General features: G+C 47.9%; 1 pseudogene; it reads right to left on the reverse strand.

The window, feature by feature from the left end:
• Positions 1-7700: 7700 nt before the first annotated feature.
• LOC117844318 (probable protein phosphatase 2C 42) lies at positions 7701-14780 on the reverse strand (annotated as a pseudogene).
• Positions 14781-15382: the final 602 nt, after the last annotated feature.

A 15382-nucleotide genomic window follows, 5' to 3' on the forward strand; every position in this document is an offset into this window, starting at 1 on the left:
AAGAAGGGGCGGCCACCTGCTCTGCACTCGACCCTGGCGTCCTCTCCTTGGTCGCCGCCTCGGATGCCGCCTCCAAGTAGGCACCACGGCCTCACCAACAGCGCCGCCGCCTGCCTCCGGCAGAGCCCTGGTTGGTCCCACAGAGGCGGCCGACAACCTGAGCGCTTTCTTCGGCGCTAGCGGCGGGATGACACCACGCGTAACGTTGCAAGACGACGACAGCTCATCAACGCGAGATCGACTCATCACCAAAAAAGGAAAAAGGCACACACGGATCCTCCACTTACCTCACCGTGGTACGGGGATGGCGAGCGCGCTTCAACTCCGGTGTGCCAAAGCCCGACGCCGACCCCAAGACGTCAGATAGCGGCCGCTTGCCGCTATCCCTCTGCTCGTGCAACACAGGCAGAGGAATGGGGGTCGGCCCCACTAACTCCTGAGACACGCCCCTCGCCGACTCCTGGGGCGCGGCTTCCAGGTCCCGCGGGGTTGGGCCCTGGACGGCTGACACGCTCGGCGCACCCTCCGCGGCCGATTAAGGGGGCGGCTCCCAGATGACAAGCGGGCCTGGCGCGAAGGCCGGTACATAGTCCTCAGCAGCGAGCTGGTCCCCGACCACGCCGCTCTTAGGCTCTTCTGCCATCAACCGGTCGAGCCGGTCGGACCCCTTCTCGTTGTTGTCATCATCCTCATCATCATCAGCATCATCATCCTCATCCGACGTCGCACTTGGGCCCCTCCGCTACCTTTGCAAATCCGCCATGGCCTTCTTCTTCTTCCTCGCCGCCTCCTTGTCCTTCCTCCTCTTTTGCGCTTCAGCGGCGAGGCGGTTCCGCATCCTCCGCTCCGCGTCCTCTAGCAACAGTGGCTGGGAGCGTACGACGAGGTTTAAATTGCCCTACAAATTTAAAAACCCTGCGTCAAGACGACAAACTAGGGAAATGCAGGAAAAAAGAACGAGAATGCAAGTTTCTCACCAGCTCGATGAAGTCCTCATCCGGATGCATCGGAGGGTGCCCCGGCATCGAGAACACGACATCCTTGTCACCCAACACCTCCCGGACACGCTGCTCGATCTCGGCATCGGAAATCTCCTCTGTCGAGAGGACGGTGCCGTCGGTCGGCGCTCCGGGAACCATCTCGTCGAGCGAGCGGGCCCGCAGCATCAACGGCGCCACCCTCCGGCCATGGTACACCCCGACGACCCCGGCCCCGGTCAGGCCATGGTTCTTCAGACGGTTGATGGCCTGGAGGAGCTCCCGGATCTGCTTCTTCTCCTTCTCGACAGGGCCGTAAAACCACGTCGCCGGCGCTTCCTTGATAGTGCGGCCGGTGTACTCCGGCAAGGGGACGTCGGCACGGTTCTTCACATAGAACCACTGCTAATGCCACCCCTTGTGGGAAGACGCGATCTTCATCGACATGTACTCCTTGGCCCGGTTGCTACGGAGGTGGATACCGGCACACCCCACCGGCACCGGAATCAGCCACGTCTGGTTTCCCCTCCTCTCAGTCCTCTGATAAAGAGTAACCGCAACGAAGTACTTCCAGAGGGAGAAGTTGGGCTCGATCCCCAAATATCCCTTGCACAGCGCGACGAATGCCGCGATGTGCTGGATGCCGTTGGGGTTGAGGTGCTGTAGCTCGACGCCGTAGTAGTGAAGCAGCCCCCGGAAGAAGCGACTCGGGGGAATCGCGAACCCCCTCTCGTGGAAGTGCGCGAAGGAGACCACGTACACGTCCTCCAGGTGCGGCTCGGCCTTATTCCCGGGAAACCACCACTCGTTCGCGACGGTCCTATCCCGAAGAAGACCTTTCTTCACGAGGCCGGTCGCGAGTGCGGTGTTGAAGCTTGACGGAGACCACGAATCCATCACCGAGAAGGGGGAAGGTTCGTCGGCGGCGGCGAAAGAACGACTGCTCTGGCTCGAAAGAAGACAAAGAGTAGGCAAGGAGGCGAGAAAGCTGAAGGCAAGCGCGGGGCGAAACCAGCGAGGAAAGCTCTTTCGCTTTATAAGGGCCGCGCGACAAATGAAAGACGAACCAATCGCATTTATTGCGACGTTAGGTACATCCCATCACCCCCGCTTTTTTTGAAAACCGTACGCACGATCCTGTTCTAACTGCAGGGAACGCCGCGCCTCCTCACCCCACGCCCCCGGCATTATCTGCTGCTTCGCCTCCCGGAGGTCATACGCACAAACGTCTCCCACAAGCGGCCCAAGGTCCGCTTCAGGTAAAAAGGGATACAGAGCTAAAAATGTTGTTACAGCCCATTACGGTCCAGGGGTTCAAAGGCTGGCCCTCCCAAGGGTTCGACAGTCGCCCTAGGACACTTCCCGAGCAAGGGGTGAGATGGGACGGGTCCGCTAGCAGCCTCTACCCTGGCGAACAAAAGCCAAGGGCGTCTCGACCTCACGTTCGAGTCCCGACTGGCGATTAAGTTCATCGTTTTTCCACGAAGAAAGGCAATGAGCCCCGGGATCCGGTCGAACGGATCCGGGAACTATATGAACTGGCCGTCCAGAACCAGGAGTATGCCACCAGCTTGGCCCAAGCTGGACCCCCCCTAACGGGGACCAAGACTCCACTCAAACTAACCCGCTAGCAGCTCACCGAGCACTGTGGTTCGTTCGACGAGGATAACCCGGCACGGCTCAACCCCTCCGTCCCATTGAACGGACATTTGAGGGGTGACAATTAAAAGACGATCCGACCTCTCGATCGGTCCCCCTGCAACTCGCGGGGGCTCGGGGGCTGGAATCGTGAGAAAAACGACCACACGTGTGGTCACGATCGGGCATCAGGCAGGAATGATAAGCGGGACGATGGGAATCTCCCCAAACCGTATCATCCTCAGAGCGCTCTGCCTGCCCGAAACCCCCCAATTAGGCCAAACAGCGAAGCTGTGGCGGAACCACTTGAATTAACTTAGTTAAAGCACAATTAAGTCGCCTGAGCCGCGATCATATGCTTTAATCAAGTTAACTCGGCAGTCCGTCGGATTTCATCCGATAAGACCACTACACAGGACCGAATTAGCAGAGCTCACACGAAGGTGAGTGGTTCCAGAGAATACAACGGATCATCCAACTTAAAGGAGTACATTAATTTCTTACAACACTGGTTCAAAAAACAACGTTGTACAGAGTTCATAAGCAGTGAAAAGGATAAACCACAGAAGCTAGCGTCGGGGTCGGATGTCACTGATAAGGCCGATCATGACATCACTGGTCCCTATCCTCGCCGTCTGAGGAGGGATCCCGCTCGACCGTCCACCCAGGAGGAAGCTGGGGAGGCGAAGTGCCAACAGCAGCCAACTCAGGAGCTTCAACATCACCTGAAAGATGTGCCACAAGCAAGGCTGAGCGACTACGCTCAACAAGACTAAACTGACCGGTGGGATCTACTCCACCAACTTCTAGACATGCAAGGCTCTTGGCTGAGGGGTTTGCTTTGCCAAAAGCGACTACAGTAGGTCCTTACTTTCAATATTTTAGCTCAGGTTCTAAGTTCATTAACCAGTCTACATTAGCAACTTATGCTAAGCAAAAATAGGTTCCAAACAATTTAAAGAAGAAGCATCAAGGTTCACATGATCATCATGTTCCATCTTTACTCAGTGTAGCATAGCGATCAAGCAGTCTCAAACTGTGAGAGGCAAACGAATCGATTCGAATTTCTTAACCATGCATGGTGAACCTAATCTCACGACATCCGTGCACCACAAAGGGTCACTTCCTGTGTCGGCCGTCCCCATCAATTCCCAGGCGCGTGTTAGGTCCAAACTTCCCTTGGCATGCAATACTCCACAGTCCCGACCTCTTGCCGTACTATGACCGCACTTGCACCCACATGATGCACCATGGGAACCTCGTTCCAGGGACAGCAGGGGTATAAGCCACGCCCTAGTTCAATCAGGTACTAGGCTTCCCCATCCCATACTAGGTATGAGATTAGTACTTTAAAACACTTGATCACGAACACCAACACTTTCCGACCTTAATCAATTTGATGTAGACAGACGAGGCAATCCACCGACCACCAAAATAGTTCACAGAGCCCTGCCCCATCCATCGTCCTTATAGTTGTAACTAGAAGGGGAGCAAGCAACTCCTATAACTCGCGAGTGACAGGGAATCACTCGACTTTTACCGAGTCCTGTTAAGCACTGCAACTACTCGGACTATCATACTAGTATTCAGATAAAGGGAACTAAGTCATGCATCTATGGTTTCAAACAATTCCTGTAACGTAAATGCACATACATACAAATGAAGGCATGCGCAAGTTTAGAAAGATTGGGTTATGCTCCGGAGCTTGCCTTCGATTGGGGCGGAAGCAAACTAATCTTCTGGGTGCTCGGCTTCAGCTCCTGCAGGCGGCAGCTCAGCTACAACTCCGTATTCTGACACCGGGTGCAGCTCGTACGTGCCGTCAACGAGGTTTAGCTCTACACGGAATGCAAATGCAAGGGTCAGACACTTAGACGGTTATTTCAACAATGCTTGCAAGATTTAGCCCATAAACTGTAGCAAAACTACAGGAAAAGTGTGAAACCCATTTTATTGAATTTTACTCAGAAAGAGGATTCCAACCCAAGTGATTTCACATTTTTCTGATTTTTCCTCGATTTAAGATGAATTTCCCAAGCTTCTGTTGATTTAGAACAAGATAAAAGAGTCGGATCGGGAAAAACTTACGATTTGACCCTTAGACCTAAGGAATAACTGTACCGAGGTCCTCAGACTTAACACAGAGAAGTCTCTGAAATTTTACACAGATACCCTTGGTCAAAAGAAAAGGATACAGCCGAGCCCTCGGGCGAGGCGGACAAGGGTCGGGCGAAATAGATAGGGGTCGAGCGAAACGGACAGGGGTCCAGCGAAACGGAAAGGGGTCGGCAGCTTACCTTTGGTCCTAGCGATGAAAACTTGGGGTCGGGAAGAAGCAAGCTCAGACGAAACGACGAAAGGCGCTAAGTTTCGAGCGGCGGCGGCGCTTCTTGAGGGCAACATGCACGCTCTAGCACAACGCGAAGGAAGGCGAAACGGCTGGCGAGGTGTTGGGCGGAAGGGGAGCTCCACAGAGAGCTCAGGCGGCGGCACTTGCGCGTGAAGCAGAGAAGTGTGCGGCGACGAGTGCGCTGGAGAAGAACAAGCAAGCAAGGGCGACAAGGCGGTGGTGGCAAAAGGGAACTTCGGTACGAGGCTTCGGTACCCCTTTTATAGCTGCGCGGAAGAGAAAGAGTTCGAGCGGCGCGAGGATAAGATCGAAAGAGAAAGGAGTGCTCTGCCATGGCGGCGATTGGTCGGCGTCTCCATTGGCCGGCGAAGCGGAGCTCCGGGGATAGGATCTTACGACATTAGGCACTGAAGACAGCGCTAGGCAGGCGCGGTTTTGCCGCACGAAAGGACTGGTGACGTCGAGGTGTGCCTGGTCGCGTCCAGCGCCGGATTGGGTGCGGCGACTCGGTATTGGCGGACAGGAGGGAGAGAGGGGCACTGCAGGCGAGGTGACAGGGCGAGCGATGCGACGTGAGAATGCGCGTACTAGCGGCTCTGCCGCGGCACACGACTGGCCTGGCGGGGGAAAAGGAGTTGTCACTGCCTGCGCGGTGGTTGGCGAAGGCGGTATCATCGTGGGGCGCGCGCGTGGGCAGCGCGACTGAGGTACGATGGAAAAGCCGGAAGGCGTTGGGGTGCGGCCGAGGATCCTGGTGAGGAGATGCGCGTGGGAGGCGAGGCGGACTAGCGCGGCAGTGGCCAATCTGGCGACTGCAGATTTGGGAAGTTTTGGAGATGGATTGGAGCAAGGTCCAATTAACAAAGCTAAAGCAGGGACTTCATTCTCCAACTTCTAACAAGAGTTTTCTTGGTGTCCTGCTCAACTTTCCAAAGATAAACCCTCCCGAAGGCGCTAGGTTGGGCTGAAAACCAGACTTAGCCGGTATAGCTCCAAAAAAGCTGTGTCAACCAGATTAGGGAACTTGTCTTAAGATTAAACTCGGCTTAAATAATCCAGGTCGTTACAGAAACATTCTCCCTGACCAAAACAGGTTACGGGTTAAGCAAAGACCCCCGACAAACACTCTGCCGAGAGCCAGTCACAGCCTCTGGAGGAGCACCTTGCTTCCCCAAAGGCTCGGGGGCTACTGTCGGGGAGGAATTTTAACGACCTCCTTACGCTCCCTAATTGTCGGAGAGGAGTATTAATGACCTCCTTACGCTCCCTAATCAACGATCGTAACGGCTAGGGCCCACCCCCGGCACCCGTAATCTCCACCGACCAAACACACCCCGGAGGTACCTCGCTCCGCCTCACCCGACCCCAAGGGCACGGGGTCGGACGCGTCCGACCCCCCGAGGCCTCACCTCATCTCGACTGAGGGAGTTCCGCCTCACTCGACCCTGAACGCAAGGGGTCGGACGCGCCCGACCCCTCGAAGCAAGATTTCGCCTCGCCTGACCCCGGGCGCAAGGGGTCGGACGCGCCTGATCCCTCGAAGCAAGACTCCGCCTCGCCCGAAGGCATGTGCAGGCCATCAAATGGAGGCACAGGTCTTGTGGGTCCCCCCCAATCTCGCCAAAACATAACCGATGGGGCGCGCATGCTCCAGGATACGGTTCTGACACATGGAGAGGCGCCCGTATTCTTCGACGTGACCTGTCAGAATGTTGGGCTACACACTGCTACCACGATAGCACAGGGCTATGACTGCACCGCCTTATCCCTCTGCGACACCTGTCATAGGGCACTCATCGCCCATACTGTCTAACGGAGGAGGGCAAACCGTCTGGTTTCCCGCGCAGCCTGGCAAGAAGTGCACATCAACCGCGCAGCCCTGTCAGAACACATGGCTACAGTGGTCGGCTCCCGCCTATAACTCGCACGGCTACAGCGACCGGCCATCACCACCAACTTGCGCGGCTACAGTGATCGGCCGCCATATGCGACTCGCGTGCTCAGCTACGGTGGCCGACCGCCAGTCATCGATGGGATCCAACGGCAAACCGCCTTTCTTCAGTAGCAGTACTGACAAGGCGCAGAGACAAGAAAGGAAGACGGCGTCTCCAGTAGCCCACTTGCTTCCTTTTTTACCTTTTTACCCTCCTTTACTCCTGGCTCATTTTGTAACCCCTGTGCCCTCCTTACACTATAAAAGGGGACCAGGGGGCCCGAGGGAGGGAGGTTCACGGACGACCGAACGAACAAACAAGAACGAACACAGAACAACTCTTGTAGAACCCTAGCGCTCAAGACACTTTGAGCATCAGCAAACACCAACAGAGACCTGGGAACCAGCTTTCCTCTCTCGCCCGTTTGTAGCCCCTACTGCAAACTTGGTACGAGTAACACGAGCAGCCACCCACACTGGACGTAGGGCTATTCTTGCCCAAACCAATCTAATCCTCGTGTTCTCTCGTACAACCATCCGAGCCTAACGCGCAGAGAAAATAAATTTACTAAGCCGGTAGTCTCGACCCGTGATTCTTGACACCGACATTGAGGGTAAAGGAGAGGGGGTAAAAGAGTCTTTTGATAATCAAAGTGCTAAACTTTAGCCTCCCTCCCAAACACCCCAGGTGCTAAATTTTAGCCCATTCATTTGAGGGGGCTAAATTTTAATCCATGACTAAATTTTAGCACCCCTCTCCAAACAGGACCTAATGTATGTGCGACATTAAATACAAACTCCGTATTCCAGAAACAACGAACTAGTATTAGTCATCTGCATACAAATAGACTGTTCCAAATAAAAACCAACCAGAACAGTCACCGTTCAGGTAATCAGCAGCAGAGCTGCAAACAACGGTGTGAATAAACCCCAAAAGTAGCATGACTGGCTACATATAAGAGAACACATTAACTACTCGAACATCAACTTAACAAGCGATCAGCGAGTGTTTATGATCTCGACTAAAGTCAGATGCAGTTGCCCACCAACTAGGACTGCCTTGTGCAGATCCATAAAGGCCAAGATACCTTAGGGGGTCTAATTATTAATATTACGTAGAACCATTTGCCACGCTTGTACAACTATTTGATCAACGTACTGGGTGACAGACAAGAAAGGGCCAGGTTGATGAGGTCGGAGTATAGTGATATTGCAGCAAAGATGTGCTCATTGAATTTGTGGCGCTTGATCAACAGGTCTGTGTCATGGATGATGAACACAACACGTTGACAACGCAACCGAATCCGCTCATGTTGATGCTTCCCAGAGGACAATTGACCTGGAAGGAGTGACATATTTAGAAAGGCATCATGCAAGAAAGAAACTGTTGAAAGAATTAAGAAAGAAACTGTTGAATTATGTTCTACCTGAATGGTCAAGTAGATCACAAATGTGAGGAGGTGGGTGATCAGGAAGGGGAACAGGAAGGTGACTTTATAGTGTCTTATGGATGCTCAGAATGTGTAGATGACGAGGTTAATCATAGCAACTTCTGTAAGAATCATAGATTGCAAAACCACTGTACCTGTGGACATGTAAAATACAGTTCATTACCGAGATACAAATGATATTTTAGCATACCAACTCACACAACTAAATTTTGAATTCTACAGTTGTGTAAGATGAACAATTGAACAAGCCACCCCATGAGTTTCATCAACAAAAATCAGCCTTGAAAGTCATAAACATAGAGAGACTCAACACTTAATCTTAAGGCATGCCATGGCAGATACAGGGTGGGTTTTCAACATGTAGAATGTTCTGTTGTAGAGTTTCTAAGCAGATAAAGACTTAAACCATCATCTAAATGGAAATTTAACTTATTAGCTGCTGATGCAACAAAAAAACTGCCCTGATCAAGACTTAATCATCATCCAAACATATATCTTCTTTAACAGGGCACAGCATGTTTTTTAAGACTTGTAGCCTGACAGCAAATATTTAGTGTTCTTATTTCCCGGTGGTCCTTACAGCACACCAATGCACTACTAAGCGAGCACAGGATCATTCAACCCGTGACAAGAGGGATGAAGAGGCTAAATGTTACATTCTGTCTGAACCATGAATCACCCGTATCATCCCAACAACCTACTGCAAGAAGATGAGTAGATGACCACTTGATTCTGGATCAAAACTACCAGCATTTACCACAGCACACACAAACATCAAACTCCAGAAGGCGGGGACGGGATAGGAGATTATGTCTATACCAATTGTGGTGAAGACGGAGGTCAAGATGCCGATGCTGAGGCTGAAGCAGAGCGTGACGAGGCCAAGCAGCAGCAGATTCATCGGGTGCTTCTCCCTGTACTTGAGCATCGGCCATAACGCTGCACAAATTGAGCGCACTCAAATTAACGGGGACATTACAAAACAGTAAAAGGGCGATTAACGGTACATCACAAAACAGTAGGAGGGCAAGGGTCGGAACATAATTGTGAAGAAAGCACAAGCGCACCGATAAAGGGGGCGACAACGATGGCGATGAAGGCGATATCGACGGCGACGTGGGGGGACGTGAAGAAGCGCGGGACGGCGGGCACGAAGCAGGTGACGGCGACGACGCCACCTGCGAGCCGGTACTGCAGGAAGATGACGGCGTACACCTTCCGCACGAACTCCCACTGCAGGCGCGGGGTCCCCTGCTCCAAATTCTGCGGCGGCGGCGTCACGGCGGTTTTAGCCTCGGCGGTCGCCGCGGCCTTGGGATCGGCCTCAAGCTTCACCTCCGCCTTCGTGTGATGCTGCGGCCACGCCAGCCTCGAGGTCAGGTTCGACCTCCGGCATGGTGGCGTGGGTTTAGGGCTTTGCTGGGTTCTGGACTTAGATGAGCGTTGGGGATCGATGGGACATGTGGAGAAGAGAGAAGACAGAGAGAGATATATGGTAAAGGGGAAAGGGGAATTGGCTACGGAGTCGGATATGCACTGGTTTTCCGTTTGGTTTCACTCGGGTGACATAACTGATTAGAAATATTAAATAAGGTTAATTACAAAATAAATTGCATAAATGAAGGTTAATTCGCGAGACGAATCTATTAAACTTAATTAGTCCATAATTTGATCATATGATGCTACAGTAAATATGTACTAATTATGGATTCATATTAATTATGGATTCATATGTAATTAGCCTAGGGTTCTGCTATTAGTTTTGTAATTAGCTCATATTTAGTCCTCCTAATTAGCATCCGAACATCCGATTTGATAAGGTTAAAGTTTAGCTCCTGGTATCCAAATGAGGACTCATACCCTGCATACCTTTAAAAAAAGGAATTATAATAAAATCCAACGGGATATTTTTCTCCAACACTCCCTACATTGCCACCAGTAGACCTAATGAGGGGGCTTTTTATGTTCGCGCATATATTTTAAAGACTAATCATGATTTTATCCTTATTTTTTTAATTTATGTTTTTCTTCTTGTTTTCTCAAATTGAAGATTGCGTTTACCCCTTATTCTATTAAGAGCCTCTAACGTTGTCAATTCAACTTTTTCAAAAAAAAAAGTTTCACCCTGTTGATTTGTCTTAATGATTTTATACCGGTTTTGACATTAAACATTTACCGGTTTTGACATTAAACATTTACTAAGCAGCACTGTGAAACCATGTTTTCCTTTTTTTGAATCCATTTTTTCGGTTCCATGTGTTCCATCTAATAAGGAATTAAAAGATAGCAGCAAACAGTGCTTTCGTCCTTCGGTTTCAAAAAGTGAGGATCATAAAACTGAAAAAGAAAAGAGCAAAATACAATTGAACTTGATAATAGGAGTAAGAACACTATTTTTTTCGAAAGACCCGGATAGATTCTGGCATATATTGATAAGGGGGTAGAACATTTTACTAGAGGTGCCGAATGGAATCCTGCTCAGTCAGAGGCTGAGAACAGGTGGAGAATAAAAGCTCCCACTCGAACTACATGAGAAGAAAAAAACATAAGACGATTACTCAAAAACTTGAGGGACAACAAGAGCTGCCAAATGTTTGGAGCCGGCTGCTCCCCATAATTTTGCTTCATCCTTGATCCATTGGACAAGTCTGGCCACGCTCTTCTCCAGATCATTGAAGGTTCTTGCATTTCTCTCCCTCCAAGTACTCCAAGTCACTAAGATTACTAGAGACCTCACACCCTTTGCCAGACCGGAACAGGAGCTTCCGGCCAGGTCATGGAACCAGTCAACGAAACACTGTGATCCTGTCCAATTTGGTGGATCGATACTAGGGCATTGAATCCACTCGCTGATGGCATGCCAAAATTGCTTTGAGATTGTGCATTCATTGAAAAGATGGTTTGACGTTTCAAGGTTGCGATGGCATAGCGGCCAATAATATGAAAAGTTCTTTTACGGTACGCAATAATACTAGCTAAGCTATACTAGTGTTCGAAAAAGACTAGTGTAAAAATATTCGACGGTCAAGATTAATTATATATTACTGAAATTTTCACCTATATATAGGTAGTATAAGGATATCATGGTAAAAGAACACAGATAGCATCACTATAATTTTATAAGGGTATCATGGTAAAAGAACATAGATCATTAGCCGGGCACGTTGGTGATTTAGTTGAGGTATGGAATTACCATGTGAAGTCATCCATCCAGAAATACTACTGAGATGAAATAGTCAAACAATTGAGTGTCAGTCTACCAATACCCTGTGACTCATGATAGTAATCCACCTTTAGGATACCATCTATTTTCAACAGATTCCAGTACCTTCACCTTAAACACAAGACCTACAGCTCCCTAAGTTGTAAAGTTGCCCGTTTGGTAATCAGAGTGAATCTATACTTCTAAATTTACTCAACTACTAACTCTGAATGTTCTCGCTCTCAGAGGATTTCTTTTCTTTTAGTATCATGATTGAGGCTCAATTCCTTCCCGAAAGAATAGTAGACTCAAAGCTCAATCTCGGAAGTTGTCCGCAGGGCCCTGGGCCTGGAAGCGAGTGGCTCATCAGCCCCGGTCCTGGCAGCGGGTGGCTCGGATGGGGGCAGCAGCGAGTGGGAAGCTGAGCCCTCACCTTGGCCAGTGGCAGGAGGGAGGGCAGGGCAGGCTTCATTTCTCTTCTTGAAGACAATGATCACGACAGTCATGTACTCATGTTCTTTCCCCCTTTGTGATGTTTTTCATAGTGCGACAGAAGGGACTCACAGATGTAGCTCAGCTCGACGCCCTCAGTCAACCGCAGAATATGTCAGGACAACAGCAGTAGCAAATGATGAAGATGCAAAGATTGTAGCCAGTAATTGTAAACCAGTCAGCAAAATAAGAAGGCCAAATACCCCCACCATTCATAGAGAGAAATTCTCTACTAAAATCAACTACTAGACTGAGAGGAGAATACTTTGTGTGTATATGATATCAGCATAGCAGCACACGCCAGTACGGCACCCAAACTTTTCTTAAATCTGTTAGCAAATTTCCCTCTTTTTAATGCATGATTATCAAAGCGAGCAGACATGCCGAGGGGAGAATACTTACAGCTTTTAAGTATATCCTTACATAATCAACCACCTGTTGATTTGTCATGCAATCCCTACAAAAAAAAAGTACATGTACAAGACGTGTGTGAGCATAGAGCAAACAGTGTCAAGAAAATTACATCATTGACCGTGTGAAGAAAAACTCAGGCTGGCCAGGGTCCTTATCATAACTTCATTACTATGTTTCATTGAGTACCACTGTATGCAGACCCAGTAAATCCGTTCGAAACAAATCAAACAAATCTGACGATTATTTTCAGCAAACGGACATGTTAAAGCAGACGTCTCATCAGGTTGATAACTATCTGAACATTACAAACATTAGCACATAGAGGATAGGCAGACCTAGCATCGTGCTGTAAAGTTGGCTCCTCCGACCCCCATCACATAGAACTGAAGGAAGGACTTAAATCCGGCAGTTTGGGAACCATGTACTAATGAAATATACATACTGGTGAAGTGGCCCAGTCCAAAGCAATTCATATTTAACTGAAGCAAAAATCAAACACCTCCTAGACAGATACTATTCTATTTAACTGAAGATAATTATCATTTCAATAGATGTATTATGAATTAAATCATAAATATGAAAGGAAACGAGTTGGACAATGCATCTCTGTTTTTAGCTAAGAACTTACCAGAATTCATTGCATGCTATAACAAGAAATTCTGACTCAGCGGTTATTTCTTCCTAAAAAAAGGACAATTTTCCATCAGATGATATACAGTCGGAAAAAATTACACTTGCACCACAATTTAGCTACACTTACAGACTGCACTTCTGGAAAAGCAATCAATATTTGGTCCTGGGGAAACAGGCTGATATTCTGCTTGCATTTAAGGTCACCTGAAATGTAGGGAAGTGAAATATTGACCGCAATACAATCAATTGAATAAATCCCTTAACGAAGCAAAAGGTCAGGTGGAACTATACCTATCGATCTTGAAGTCGAAATTCCATCATCAATTTGAGGGGCATCTCCTCTAACTCTAACAGTTGCATTTCTTGCTTTTTCGATTCTTTGTCTTTCAGCAGGAAGGCATTGTTTATGATCTGTGGATAAAGCAACAGCCTTCGTGTACGATGGAAATAAACAGTGTGTTCAGGCACAAGTAATATGCATGCAAACATATTACAAAATAGGATGCTGACACTTGATAAGAAAATTTGCACCTGGCCATTTCTTGAGAGTACACAACGTGAATCACCAGCATTTCCAATTATTATTTGGTTGCCTCTAATCAGAGCAACACATGCGGTGCATCCATCCACTAGTAGTCCCTCGTAGGGAGGTCACTAGTAAAACATCCAAAATAAAGTAAATATTACATGCTTTCATATATTAGATTTTATAAAGAGATACTAATTGAATTAAAACCTGTATAAAGCAAGGAAAGATGGAGCTCATGCAAAGATTCTTTCTAAATTTTCTCCAGTGCTTGTTACCACCATACTTAGATAATTCCTTTTCGGCATTCCTATCTCTCATCATTACATCCATTCTGCAAGAATTAAGTAGGCACACTAATTACGTAATTATTAGTTGTGAGAGAAACAAGTTCAACTATCAACTATGAACAAAGAACGAGGTAACATTAGTCCTTTGCTCTCCACTGTAATAACAAAGGGAGGTAACTTATGTTGTCTGAAAAAATATATTATGCATGAATGTAGTGAGCTACAAAAAATTGATAACCTGAAGAATGTTCTCTCAATTGCATGAGCGAGATAACGATGAAACGCTGGCTGCTTGAGAAGCTCAATGTGCAGATGGTTTGCACAGTACCTTGCAACAGCAGGCCCTGAAACAGAATATAAATAACTCAAATGGTTACATGACAAATCTCACAGTAAATGGTACATGTTGCTGAAAACAAAAGGATGAGTGAACAGTCAAGTATTCTTTGAGTGTATATAAGGTTACAACTTACAAGTCAAAAGAATTTAACAAAATCAATGAAATCAAATAGCCTAACATCCAGTCAAATGGCATCACACACGTTTTGAATTTGATGTTCATAAGACGGTTAGAAGGCAAACCTCCATGTCCATCATAAACGCCAAAGAATGATGTCTCTCTATCCATATCTTCAACAACTGCATGCTGTAGAATGAGAAGAGTGCGATTAGGCTTCATTGTTTCGCAGAAACTACTCAATTCAATCATTTTTATTCCAGAGAACAATGCTTCCAATGATTAAAAGGCTAGTAGGCTACTCACATCATCTTCCATATCTTCACAGTATCCTTGTATAGCTGATACAGCATACTTGAGCCTTTTGTTCCCACCAGCTTTGGTACATTTTAGTGTCGTTGGCATGGCAAGTGCCATAGTGAAGCCTGATGACATCCTGCAACACAACAGTATGAGTAAAAGTTCTTAAAGTTCCATAACAAGATAATTAATGAACACACTGTCATTGATTATAGATTAACCAAATAACATGAAGCAGTGATGAGATAAAAATAGAAATTCAGTAGCTAAAACTGGATTATTCTGTCATACATAACAATAGTATTCCGCAGCAGAAAAGTAAACCTAGATACACAAAATGAAGTGAACTAAGATTTTGCGACCAAGTACCAATGCAAAAGAAGAATTCAAAGTCATGTGAAATTCAAGAACAGGTACTTCATCATGCCCAATAACGAACTAATGGTCCAGGCACTCTATCTTACTGAAGTAAAAACAGTAGAATTTAAGTGCATACAGTGCATTACATTTTTTACAGGAATTAACTACATGCCAAGGGGAGCATGCACAGCGCCCTTTGGCAGGAAATTTGTAGTAACAAAGCAAGATTACACCATCTGATCTTTGCTATCACGAAATGCTCCTTAGGACATTCAAAAAGAAGGGAACAGAAAATTTGAAGCCAACGCTCACACACAACAAGAGCCATCAAACATCGTACAGCAAAGCAACATCAAGAG

This window comes from Setaria viridis, chromosome 2 (assembly GCF_005286985.2).
Source record: "Setaria viridis chromosome 2, Setaria_viridis_v4.0, whole genome shotgun sequence".
Classification (NCBI taxonomy): domain Eukaryota; kingdom Viridiplantae; phylum Streptophyta; class Magnoliopsida; order Poales; family Poaceae; genus Setaria; species Setaria viridis.